We start from the raw sequence: 14490 nt of genomic DNA, 5'->3' as shown, positions 1-14490 counted from the left end.
CCAATACTACAAAATAATACTCAGACTATGTTTATGATAATTAGTTCATGTTTTAATCTAATTACTAATGAACTCCCACTTAATACAACATCCCTCATAGTTGTTAAGTGGTACACGATCCAAATCCACTACACCAAAACCGATCATCACGTGAGATGATGTAGCTTCAATGGTGAACATCAACATGTTGATCATATCATCCATATGACTCATGTTCAACCTTTCGATTTCCGTTGTCCCGAGGCCATGTCTGTACATGCTAGGCTCGTCAAGCAAACCCAAGTATTCCGCGTGTGCAACATGGCTTACACCCGTTGTATGTTGAGTTTATCACATCCGATCATCACGAGATGCTTCAAAACATCAAACCATATCAACGGTGCATACGAGGGGAGAACACTTTATTATCTTGATATTAAAGTGAGGGATCATCTTATAATGCTACCGTCGCGTTCCAAGCAAAATAAGATGCATAAAGGATTAACATCACATGCAGTTCATATGTGATATGATATGGCCCTTTAGTCTTTGCGCCTTTGATCTTCATCTCCAAAGCACGGACATGATCTCCATCATCAACGGGCATGATCTCCATCATCGCCGGCGTAGCGTCAAGGTCCATGGCGCCGTCTTCATGGTTGTTCACCTCATGTAGCAACTATTACAACTACTTTGAAATACTACTCAACATGAAATTTAAAGACAACCATAAGGCTCCTGCCGGTTGCCACAATACAATAATGATCATCTCATACATATTCATCATCACATTATGGCCATATCACATCACCAAACCCTGCAAAAACAAGTTAGACGTCTCTAATTTGGTTTGCATATTTTACGTGGTTTAGGGTTTTCGAGAGAGATCTAATCTACCTACGAACATGAACCACAACGGTGATACTAATGTTGTCAATAGAAGAGTAAATTGAATCTTCACTATAGTAGGAGAGATAGACACCCGCAAAGCCTCTTATGCAATACAAGTTGCATGTCGAACGAGGAACAAGTCTCATGAACGCGGTCATGTAAAGTTAGTCCGGGCCGCTTCATCCCACTATGCCACAAAGATGCAAAGTACTCAAACTAAAGATAACAAGAGCATCAACGCCCACAAAACCATTGTGTTCTACTCGTGCAACCATCTATGCATAGACACGGCTCTGATACCACTGTAGGGATTCGTTGCATAGAAAACAAAAATTTTCCTACCGCGAGAACGCAATCCAAGCCAAGATGCAATCTAGAAGACGGGAGCAACGAGGGGATGATCAAGACTAACCCTTGAAGAGATTCCAAAGCCTACAAGATGAGGCTCTTGTTGCTGCGGTAGACGATCACTTGCCGCTTGCAAAAGCGCGTAGAAGATCTTGATCACCGGTGCCACGAACGGGCAGCACCTCCGTACTCGGTCACACGTTCGGTTGTTGATGAAGACGACGTCCACCTCCCGTTCCAGCGGGCAGCGGAAGTAGTAGCTCCTCTTGAATCCGACAGCACGACGGCGTGGTGTCGGTGGTGGTGGAGAAATCCGACGGAGCTTCGCTTAAGCGTGCGGGATGTGGTGGAGGAGAGAGACCGCTAGGGTTTGGGGAGAGGGGCGCCGGCTAGGGCACCCTTGAGGGGTGCGGCCATGGTGATGGCTTGAGTGGCCGGCCAGCCCCTCTCTCCCCCTCTTTATATAGGTGGAGGCCCCAAGGTTTAGGTCAAAGAGTCCGAATAAGACCCCAACAAAACCTTCCAAGTGTCCAAACCTAGGGGGAGTGGGACTCCCCCCTTTCCTTGGTGGGGTGGCCGGCCACCATGGTGGGGAGTCCACTTGGGACTCCTCCTCCCTTAGGTTGGCCGGCCAAGGTGGGTGGAGTCCCAGAGGGACTCCACCTTCCATCCTTATTTCTTCCAGACTTTTCTAGAACCTTCTAGAACCTTCCGGATCATTTTAATTCACATAAAATGACATCCTATATATGAATCTTATTCTCCGGACCATTCCGGAACTCCTCGTGATGTCCGGGATCTTATCCGGGACTCCGAACAAATATTCGAACTCCATTCCATATTCAAGTTCTACCATTTCAACATCCAACTTTAAGTGTGTCACCCTACGGTTCGTGAACTATGTGGACATGGTTGAGTACTCACTCCGACCAATAACCAATAGCGGGATCTGGAGATCCATAATGGCTCCCACATATTCAACGATGACTTTAGTGATCGAATGAACCATTCACATACGATACCAATTCCCTTTGTCACGCGATATTTTACTTGTCCGAGGTTTGATCATCGGTATCACTCTATACCTTGTTCAACCTCGTCTCCTGACAAGTACTCTTTACTCGTACCGTGGTATGTGGTCTCTTATGAACTTATTCATATGCTTGCAAGACATTAGACGACATTCCACCGAGAGGGCCCAGAGTATATCTATCCGTCATCGGATGGATAAATCCCACTGTTGATCCATATGCCTCAACTCATACTTTCCGGATACTTAATCCCACCTTTATAACCACCCATTTACGCAGTGGCATTTGGTGTAATCAAAGTACCTTTCCGGCATAAGTGATTTACATGATCTCATGGTCATAAGGACTAGGTAACTATGTATCGAAAGCTTATAGCAAATAACTTAATGATGTGATCTTATGCTACGCTTAATTGGGTGTGTCCATTACATCATTCATACAATGACATAACCTTGTTATTAATAACATCCAATGTTCATGATTATGAAACTAATCATCCATTAATCAACAAGCTAGTTAAGAGGCATACTAGGGACTCTTTGTTGTCTACATATCACACATGTACTAATGTTTCGGTTAATACAATTATAGCATGACATATAAACATTTATCATAAACATAAAGATATATAATAACCACTTTTATTATTGCCTCTTGGGCATATCTCCTTCAAGGTTCATACTAGATTTGGATTGCTGCGCAGAAACAGATTTCCTGCTGTCACGAATTTGAGCAGTAGGCTCTGTAGGTAACTCAGAAAATTCTGCCAATTTATGTGAGTGATCCTCCGATATGTACGCAACTTTCATTAAATTTGAGCATTTTCATTTGAGCAAGTCTGGTGCACCTAAAAAATTCGTCTTTATGGACTGTTCTGCTTTGACAGATTCTGCCTTTTATTTCGCATTGCCTGTTTTGCTATGCTTGATGGATTTCTTTATTCCATTAACTTTCAGTAGCTTTGTGCAATGTCCAGAAGTGTTAAGAATGATTATGTCACCTCTGAACATGTGAATTTTGATTATGCACTAACCCTCTAATGAGTTGTTTTGAGTTTGGTGTGGAGGAAGTTTTCAAGGATCAAGAGAGGAGGATGATACAATATGATCAAGGAGAGTGAAAGCTCTAAGCTTGAGGATGCCCCGGTGGTTCATCCCTGCATATTTCAAGAAGACTCAAACATCTAAGCTTGGGGATGCCCAAGGCATCCCCTTCTTCATCGACAACATTATCAGGTTCCTCTAGTGAAACTATATTTTTATTCCATCACATCTTATGTGCTTTACTTGGAGCATCTGTTTATTTTGTTTTTGTTTTGTTTGAATAAAGTTGGATCCTAGCATTCATTGTGTGGGAGAGAGACACGCTCCGCTGTTGCATATGGACAAATATGTCCTTAGGCTTTACTCATAATGTTCATGGCGAAGGTTGAATCTGCTTCGTTAATTGTTATATGGTTGGAAACGGGAAATGCTACATGTGGTAATTGGTAGAATGTCTTGAATAATTTGATACTTGGCAATTGTTGTGCTCATAAGGATCATGTTTAAGCTCTTGCATCATATACTTTGCGCCTATTAATGAAGAAATACATAGAGCTTGCTAAAATTTGGTTTGCATGATTGGTCTCTCTAAGGTCCAGATATTTTCTAGTAAGGGTCGAACAACAAGGAAGACGGTGTAGAGTCTTATAATGCTTACAATATGTTTTTATGTGAGTTTTGTTGTACCGGTTCATACTTGTGTTTGTTTCAAATAACCTTGCTAGCCTAAGCCTTGTATTGAGAGGGAATACTTCTCATGCATCCAAAATCCTTGAGCCAAACACTATGCCATTTGTGTCCACCATACCTACCTACTACATGGTATTTCTCCACCATTCCAAAGTAAATTTCTTGAGTGCTACCTTTAAATTTCTATCCTTTATCTTTGCAATATATAGCTCATGGGACAAATAGCCTAGAAACTATTGTGTTATTGAATATGTACTTATGTATCTTATTTCTTATTAAGTTGCCTGTTGTGCGATAACCATGTTCCTGGGGACGCCATCAACTACCCTTTGTTGAATATCATGTGAGTTGCTATGCATGTTCGTCTTGTCTGAAGTAAGGGTGATTTATCATAAGTTGAATGGTTGGAGCATGCATATTGTTAGAGAAGAACATTGGGCCGCTAATTAAAGCCATGATCCATGGTGGAAGTTTCAGTTTTGGACAACAATCCTCAATCTCTTATGCGAATATTATTTGTTGTTGAATGCTTATGCATTAAAATAGGAGTCCATTATCTGTTGTCTATGTTGTCCCGGTATGGATGTCTAAGTTGAGAATAATCAAAAGCGAGAAATCCAATGAGAGCTTTCTCCTTAGACCTTTGTACAGGTGGCATAGAGGTACCCCTTTGTGATACTTGGTTAAAACATATGTATTGCGATGATAATCCATGTTAATCCGAGCTAATTAGGACAAGGTGTGGGCACTATTGGTAATCTATGCATGAGGCTTGCAACTTGTAGGATATAATTTACATAATACATATGCTTTATTACTACCGTTGACAAAATTGTTTCTTGTTTTCAAAATAAAAGCTCTAGCACAAATATAGCAATCGATGCTTCCCTCTGCGAAGGGCCTTTCTTCTACTTTTATGTTGAGTCAGTTTACCTACTTCCTTCCATCTCAAGAAGCGAACACTTGTGTTAACTGTGCATTGATTCCTACATACTTGCATATTGCTTTCATCATATTACTTTATGTTGACAATATCCATAAGATATACATGTTACAAGTTGAAAGCAACCGCTGAAACTTAATCTTCCTTTGTGTTGCTTCAATGCCATTACTTTGAATTTATTGCTTTATGAGTTAACTCTTATGCAAGACTTATTGATGCTTGTCTTGAAAGTACTATTCATGAAAAGTCTTTGCTATATGATTCAATTGTTTACTCATTGTCTTTACCATTGCTTTGGATCGCTGCATTCATTACATGTGCTTACAATAGTATTGATCAAGATTATGATGGCATGTCACTTCAGAAATTATCTTTGTTATCGTTTACCTACTCGGGACGAGTAGGAACTAAGCTTGGGGATGCTGATACGTCTCCAACGTATCGATAATTTTTTATGTTCCATGCTTGTTTTATGACAATACCTACATGTTTTATACATACTTTATGTCATATTTATGCATTTTCCGGCACTAACCTATTAACGAGATGGCGAAGAGCCAGTTGTTGTTTTCTGCTGTTTTTGGTTTCAGAAATCCTAGTAAGGAAATATTCTCGGAATTGGACGAAATCAACGCCCAGGATCTTATTTTTCCACGAAACTTCCAGAAGTCCGGAGGAGATACGAAGTGGGGCGACGAGGCGGCCACACAACAGGGCGGCGCGGCCCACCTCCTGGCCGCGCGGCCCTAGCGTGTGGGCCCCTCGTGGTGCCCCCTGACCTACACTTCCGCCTACATAAGCCTTCGTCGATAATAGTTCCAGTACTGAGAGCCACGATACGGAAAACCTTCCAGAGACGCCGCCAATCCCATCTCGGGGGATTCAGGAGATCGCCTCCGGCACCCTGCTGGAGAGGGGAATCATCTCCCGGAGGACTCTTCACCGCCATGGTCGCCTCCGGAGTGATGTGTGAGTAGTTCACCCCTGGACTATGGGTCCATAGCAGTAGCCAGATGGTCGTCTTCTCCTAATTGTGCTATTATTGTTGGATCTTGTGAGCTGCCTAACATGATCAAGATCATCTATTTGTAATGCTACATGTTGCGTTTGTTGGGATCTGATGAATAGTGAATGCTATGTTATGTTGATTATCAATCTATCATCTATGTGTTGTGTATGATCTTGCATGCTCTCCGTTATTAGTAGAGGCTCTGGCCAAGTCGTTACTTGTAACTCCAAGAGGGAGTATTTATGCTCGATAGTGGGTTCATGCCTCCATTAAATCTGGGACAGTGAAAGAAAGTTCTAAGCTTGTGGATGTGCTGTTGCCACTAGGGATAAAACATCAATGCTATGTCTAAGGATGTATTTGTTGATTACATTACGCACCATACGTAATGCAATTGTCTGTTGTTTGCAACTTAATACTAGAGGGGGTTCGGATGATAACCTGAAGGTGGACTTTTTAGGCATAGATGCATGCTGGATAGCGGTCTATGTACTTTGTCGTAATGCCCAATTGAATTTCACACTACTCATCATAACATGTATGTGCATGGTCATGCCCTCTTTATTTGTCAATTGCCCAACTGTAATTTGTTCACCCAACATGCTATTTATCTTATGGGAGAGACACCACTAGTGAACTGTGGACCCCGGTCCATTCTTTTACATCGAATAGAATCTACTGCAATACTCGTTATACTGTTTTCTGCAAACATCATCATCCACACTATACACCTAATCCTTTGTTACAGCAAGCCGGTGAGATTGACAACCTCACTGTTACGTTGGGGAAAAGTACTTTGGTTGTGTTGTGCAGGTTCCACGTTGGCGCCGGAATCCCTGGTGTTGCGCCGCACTACACTCCGCCGCCATCAACCTTCAACGTGCTTCTTGGCTCCTACTGGTTCGATAAACCTTGGTTTCTTACTGAGGGAAAACTTGCCGTTGTACGCATCACACCTTCCTCTTGGGGTTCCCAACGGACGCGTGTTGTACGCGTATCATGGAGCCACAAGTCATATGACCGAAAGTGTTGACACCGATTTTGTCCTAAATTATAAATCATTAGATTTTTTTTACTGTATAATAAATAGAAGGTAAGTTATTCAACGCACAAACCATTGATAGAGAATTCTTATATCAAGTCAAATTCTCATCGTGGACGGACCCATGATTTTGGAAATAAATCAACCACGGGATAAATTCAAATGTGAAACAAATATCAGACAAGGTATACTATATTTACTAGAGTCGAGACAACATCCCTATAAAATATGGTCGAGTTATATGAGAATAAATGGCAAGATATGTCATCAAAAGAAATTTTACAATACATACACAAATTAGTCTTTGCTAGCCATACAAGCATAAAGTTGCTAGCTAACTTATATGCAAAGAGCTATACGTGCAGCTGCAGCTACGTGCATGCATGGATTTACCGGCACCGCTGCCTGCACAGTAGCTTATTACCCTGCCTAATTGGCCAGATTAATTAAACTCCCAAAGCCCGTTACAAAAAACAAAGAGAGAGGTGATTGAAGAAAATATCTACTCGGTCAAAACACTCATGATGCCGGCTCCGCCAAGTTTCCTACGCCTGCACGATCGAGAGAGAGAACGTGGGCAGTTCCCACGATCTTTCTTACGGCACCTCTCAGCCGATCGGCTATATAATCACCATTCACTAATCGTCATTCGCCATACGCATCGCCGATACCCCCACCAAATTAGTCCATCGCTGCTGCTGCTAGGACATACTCGTACATACACGCAGCCGGCCGCTCGCTGTACGTGTTGCCGGCCGATCGTCGCCGACGCTGCCGAAAGAACACGTCGGTGCTCCCACGTCTCCACGCAAAGGTAATAAAAAAGGAAGGTTCATACTTTCCTGCTTCCATGGTGCTCCCATGGTGATTGTTGCTCCATACATCACATATATTTTCTAGGTTTAGATCCCTACATAATCCAAAGTTCATATCTTGTTTGGTCGCATGATGATCTTTGATCTCATGTGATACACTTCAAGAATAGAACCAAAGTTCATATCTTATTTGGTCTCATGATGATCTTTGATCTCATGGGATCCACTTCAAGAATAGAACCAAGTTCATATCTTGTTTGGTCCCATGATGATCTTTGGTCTCATGTGATACACTTCAAGAATAGAACTAAAGTAGATATTACTTGGATTGCACATATTACTTTAACTTGCCCAAATTAATATATCCCTTGTTTTGGTCTCATGGCGAAATCCCATGAAGATACAAATCGGGATAATCAACCAAATCCTACTTTGGTCTCATAGTGATCACTAGTCCTATGATGATACAAATTAGGTGCACATGATAAAATTTTGGTCGCTCCGGTCACATGGTGATTTTATCCCATGTTGATACAAATCAAGGATAGAATTAAAATTCACATTACCATGCTATGAAAATCCTAGATTATTCTCCATATAAGATGATAGTCTAGTGTCCTAAATATATATATGAGTTGAAGTTGTTGCTTTTTGGTGCTGGCCGTATAGTAAATGTTGATCATACGAAATAGTATTTTGCATGTCACTTGCCTAGCTAATTGCCTTGATCGATATACAGTCTAGGCTCTATAAAATCAAACTTTGTGCATGCAGTCATACACAAATAGAATAAGCACTGGTACACATTCTCAATCAGCTGTGGACTAGGCAGTACGTAATACCGGAAAGATACGCATACGTAGTGAGATCATGTAAAGAGCGTTGCATACACTTCATATTGGGTTTGGCATTAAAGCTAATCTGCCGCACCCTAACATGCATGCGTGCTGATTCTTTCTCACTAGACTATGCACCCCCTCTATATGGACTAGATCTATAGCATAGTGCGTTTGCAACATTCTATTAAACCATTACATGTGAGGAGTTCCAGGTCATATATGATATCTGGTACACCATACTGTTAGTGCTAAAATGAATATGACAATCAAGTAATAATGCATGACATTTACTTTATGTATAGTTTAGCCGCATATAGCTTGACTGAATTAATAATTGTCATCATGCTCATGTAAAATATAAATAGATAAATATTCTCTTGTTTGGTTACACTACAAGCGTACATTCTATGCTATGATAGTGATAATACAATCTAAGAGAATAACCATGCTTCACTCGGTTATGATACACGTGGGCATATTGCCACACGACGCTAGTAATAATACAAGTGAAGTGAAACTTAGCGAAATATGTTCATATAGAAACAGTAGTCTCTCATGCAAAGCTAGTGCATTAACATAGGTGTTGAAATCATATTGCACCATCAAGTTGCATGCATATATTCAATGAAAAGTCAGCATGCTCACAAATCAATATATACTCTTGTTTGGTCACACTACATGCTGCTATGATAGTGATGATACAAATAAGAAAGAAATAACCATACTTCTCTCGGTTATGCTACACGTGGGCACATTGCTACACGGCGCTAGTTATAACACAAGTGAAGCCAAAGTTAATCAAATTCTCATACGGCATACGTATCCAAGAAATGTAGGGTAAAAACCACACCTAGCCAAAATCAACTGGCATTTACATTACTCATCATGCTAGTAATAGAAAGCAAGTTGGGAAGAAATTAAACATGTGGCATGTTAGAAAATACAACATGCACCAGTTGGTTTAAATATTAAACTACTAAATACTAAATCATGGTACAGTTAAAAATGTACAAGAAAGTATAGCTAGCTGAGTCTCTGGAATAGATGAATCTAGTATCTTCATATGAGCTGTCATGCTCTAAAAAGGAGTCAGGTCTAAAAATCCTTACACTCTATAGCATCCCTGGAAATGTATTAGCAGCCCCATGATAATATCCTCTTACACATACCTCAACGTGTATGCAAGATCAAAATTGAACAAAGATAGATGCAGGTTAGTCCAAGATATAATCGGTTAGCTTGCATTCCTCAAATACTCTCATGTTGAAAGGAAATGAGAAATTAAATTATGTATATCCCTGTAGCGATGATTCAGTGCTACACCCATCAGTACTAACCAGTACTACACCCTTCGTACTAGAAAAAGAATATGCAGATCTAGATATAGAATAGATGCCGATGCATGCATGTAGAAAAGCATTGTGCATGACCCTGGGCCAAAATCGCATGCACCATTCTGATGCTCTTATTAGTTGGCTAATGAAACAATCTCATGGACAATTAAAAATATACTTTATGATCTAAGCCGACTGAATATAGTATATATCTGATGCATGCGTTTTACTTGTACTTCCCAAACTAGTACAAGTGCCAAATATTCTACTTGTACCTCTTATACTAGTGCAAGTGAAAAATGAGACATACACTAAATATAAATGATGCCAAAAACATGATAACTTAAAGAAGATGAAGTGCTCCACGAGCAGACGACGACAGCGGCGGAAGCGAGGAGGACTTTAGTTACTACAATTTGTAGTACCCATATGTTGTAGTGCCATGTAATAGCTATTGTTGGAATTCTTAATCAGGGGTTTTCTCTCCAGAGATGTAATTAACAGTTCTTTTATGTAAATGTGAAAGTTCTGGAAATAAAGTACCTGCAATGTTTGATCCCTTTTATTTATATTATGCACTGCGCATTTAAATTTCTATCTATCTCTATGACGTGGACGCGTACATTAGTTACTTTTGTCGCCGTCATTGTCCCGTCATCAGATTCGGGCATGCCCGGTGGGACGTATTTCTCCCCTCATCTTTGAAATTCCAACATATCATACAACATATGTACTCATAATACATCTTAAAAATATATCATATTTGAGAGGACTATTATATGGGTCCTCCATTTTTCAAGACATGGAGGGACAAGAGCAACAAGTTCTGACTATCTGCTATGGATCTATTTAGTTTGATGTGCCAATTTGTCCTCTCATTACTTACTAAGCCAAAACGGAAAATATAAAGAAAATTTACTCCTAGCATTTACGAGTCTAAACTGATTGCAAAATCCAAAAAAAAATATAAGTCAAAATTACTCCTGGCACGCCCGGTGGGACGTATTTCTCCCCTCATCTTTGAAATTCCAACATATCATACAACATATGTACTCATAATACATCTTAAAAATATATCATATTTGAGAGGACTATTATATGGGTCCTCCATTTTTCAAGACATGGAGGGACAAGAGCAACAAGTTCTGACTATCTGCTATGGATCTATTTAGTTTGATGTGCCAATTTGTCCTCTCATGACTTACTAAGCCAAAGTCTGCTTAGGAGGCCATCAACGACTAAACATGGCTAAGAAAAATCTCCATATTATAGAGGGGTTGACTCATGTTCTTCCAAAGTAATCCAAGAGAACAATGTGAGTTGCAGCAAGAACTTTAAGAGTTGTTTCAAATGATCAGCTTGTGAGTGTACATAAGGCTGCTTAAGCCGATTTGGTTCCTCCGGTTTTGCAAAGGCATCATGTGTCAAGCCTACTAACCAGCAGGCTGCATTGAGGTTCCATAGCACGTCATTCGAAGAGTGGTTGGTTCTCGCAAAAGAGAGCAGCCCCACTAAAGATCGCTTCGTCGATGCACTATGTTTTAGCTCTGCTTACTCAAACAAGACACGAACCAGATTCTTTGTCTACTACATCGATCAAGATCATGGTACCGCTCACTCCTTCCAAAATGAAGGTGGGCCCATCGTCGAGCAATGTTTCTCACGAAGCATATGGAACAGGCTCATACAAGCCTGTGCCAAACACGCAGGGGCACTTCAAAAGGCTTCTGTAGTGGACAAAGCAAAGGTTGTGATAGTGAAGGAAAATAAACCTCCTTGACCACGCGGTCAACTTCGGGTTGATGCTCTCGAGTTCATCCTCACGTACACTAAGCCGAACACCAAATGTTCGCTCATGTGGCACGGCGTGTACCCCACTCCGAAAGATATTGTGACATGTCATGTGGATCCAACCGCCACAATTTCAGATCCTTTGTGATCGTTGGCGACAATGCCATGTCCATCATTTGAAGCTTCCTTTGACCTGGCTCATCACCACCACCAGCGACAGAGGGCTTATTAGGCATGGATCAACCTTCCAAATGCAGCTGACTCCGACTTAGCAAGACGTCAGAAAAACAAGTTGCATATTCAATATAAAAAAGAGATGGGAATGCCAACCCAAGAGTTCGTGGAAGGCGTCACACTGATTTTCATACATACCACAAAGTATATGTCAAACACTGAAATATATATTGCCATGTCAGTCCATGTCAGTAGATGAAAATGACCGGAGTGTGAAGGAAGAACCCAATATAAGAGAGTATGTCATTTAGGCTGGTTGTGCAAATGCAAGGCGTGCAACCCTTGAAAGAAACGAGATGGCAGTATGAGCTGACTCTTGATATAGCAGGATAGAAGGAGAGAATGATTCATCAGCAAGTCAAGTTAGTGGAGTGCACGTGAGCAAGAAATCTAAACATGCACCAAAGGGAAAAAAACCCCACAACGCTCACTCTTTCGCCACCACACAAGAGAGTTTCAAAAAAACTCTTTTGAAATATTTAATTCACTGCCGATGGTGTCATAGAGGCAGCGGACAACAATAGTAAACCATCATCAACATCACCAAAGCAAATCGCGAAATATCAACTATCGCCGTGTTATAGTCGACGAACTTATGTTTCCACTACTCCAAGAATATGGAAAATGACCTCTTGGATTGTCATCTCAATATCAGCAAGGGTGGCTTAACGATACGGACAATGTTAGAGACCCTTCAAAGGTTGTTGCCTTGATTAGGTTCACTTGAAAAAAATTCTAAACCACTCCAAGGATCATGTCGTGGTTCTCAACAATGAGTATACTAGATATATCGACATACAGAAAATAGCAGCAAAATCTTATTATGGTAGTTAAAAGAAATAAATATATTTTACTATCTCCACTAGGCCATCACCATGAGATGGAAGTGGACTAGCTTGCACCTGAAAAAATATGTTGATTTTTTCGATGATATTGTCCTCAACTCAAAGAATGATCGAGATCAAGAAAATTAGCTTATTGTGGTATCTAAGTGCCACATGCAAAATGAGTTTAAAAAATTGATCCCGATAAAATGTGCATTTTGGGTTTCTTATGACAACAAAAGAATTTAGTGTCATAATCACAAGACATGGCATCCATATGGATAAAAAAAGTAGCGGCAATTGCTAAAGTGGTGACATGTGAAACTTTGAATATAAAAAGAGGTTCCAATGTCACTTGGCACATATGAGAAGGTTCATTAAAAAAATCTAAGATATGTAACTTTCTCATATCTTATAAAAAGGCACCTTGAATTGATGAAATGTAGTCCAATGTCACATGACTATAAACTGCTGACATCATGCATCCTATATTTTGTATGAAATAAATACTTCAAGGTTGGGTGAGTATAAACCTTCAACCACATCCTGTAAAGAAAATTCTATGAAATGAAATAACTCCAATGTCTTAGGAGTGATGACATCATGCATACTATATTGTATGAAATAAACACTCCAGCGTTGAGCGAGTATAAAACTTCAACCACCTCATGTAAAAAATCTACCAATCAGAATTACTCAAAATCCTTATGAGTATAAACTATGCCAAATTAAAAAAATACTCCAAAACCTTATGAGTATAAACTATGCCAATTTTAAAAAAAATACTCCAAATTCTTATGAGTATAAACTATGCCAAATTAAAAAATACTCCAAATCCTTATGAGTATAAACTATCCCAAATTAAAAAAAATACTCCAAAACCTTAAGAGTATAAACTATGCCAAATTTTTAAAAATACTCCAAATTCTTATGAGTAGAAACTATGCCAAATTAAAAAATACTCCAAATCCTTATAAGTATAAACTGTGCCGTATTAAAAAAAACTCCAAATCCTTATGAGTATAAACTATGCCATATTACAAAATACTCCAAAATCTTATGAGTATAAACTGTGTGGTACTAAAAAAAATAGTCCAACATCGTATGAGTATAAACTGTGATGATATTAAAATTACTCCAACATCTCATGAGTATAAACTGTGATGATATTAAAAGTACTCAAACAACTTATGAGTATAAACTGTGGTGTTATTAAAAACACTCCAAGATCTCATGAGTATAAACTGCGATGATATTAAAAGTACTCTAAAATCATACGAGCATAAAGTGTGATGGTAATAAAAATTACTCCAAAATCTTACGAGTATAAGATGATATCAAATACTCTAACATCTCATGAGTATAAACTGTGATGATATTAAAAGTATTCCAAATACTTGTGAGTACAAACTGTGATGCTATTAAAAACACTCCAACATCTCATGAGTATAAACTGTGATGATACTGAAAGTACTCCAACAACTTATATAAAATGTGGTGATATGAAGTACTCCAACCCTTATGAGTATAAACTGTGATGATATTAAAGATTACTCCAACATCTTAGGAGTATGAACTGTGATGATATTAAAAAATAGTTCAAATCTTATGAGTATATATTGATATGATATGAAATTACTCCAAAATATTATCAGTATAAATTGCGATGATATGAAA

Source organism: Lolium perenne, chromosome 5 (assembly GCF_019359855.2).
Source record: "Lolium perenne isolate Kyuss_39 chromosome 5, Kyuss_2.0, whole genome shotgun sequence".
In the NCBI taxonomy this organism is placed as follows: Eukaryota; Viridiplantae; Streptophyta; class Magnoliopsida; order Poales; family Poaceae; genus Lolium; species Lolium perenne.
This window is presented reverse-complemented; position numbering follows the sequence as displayed.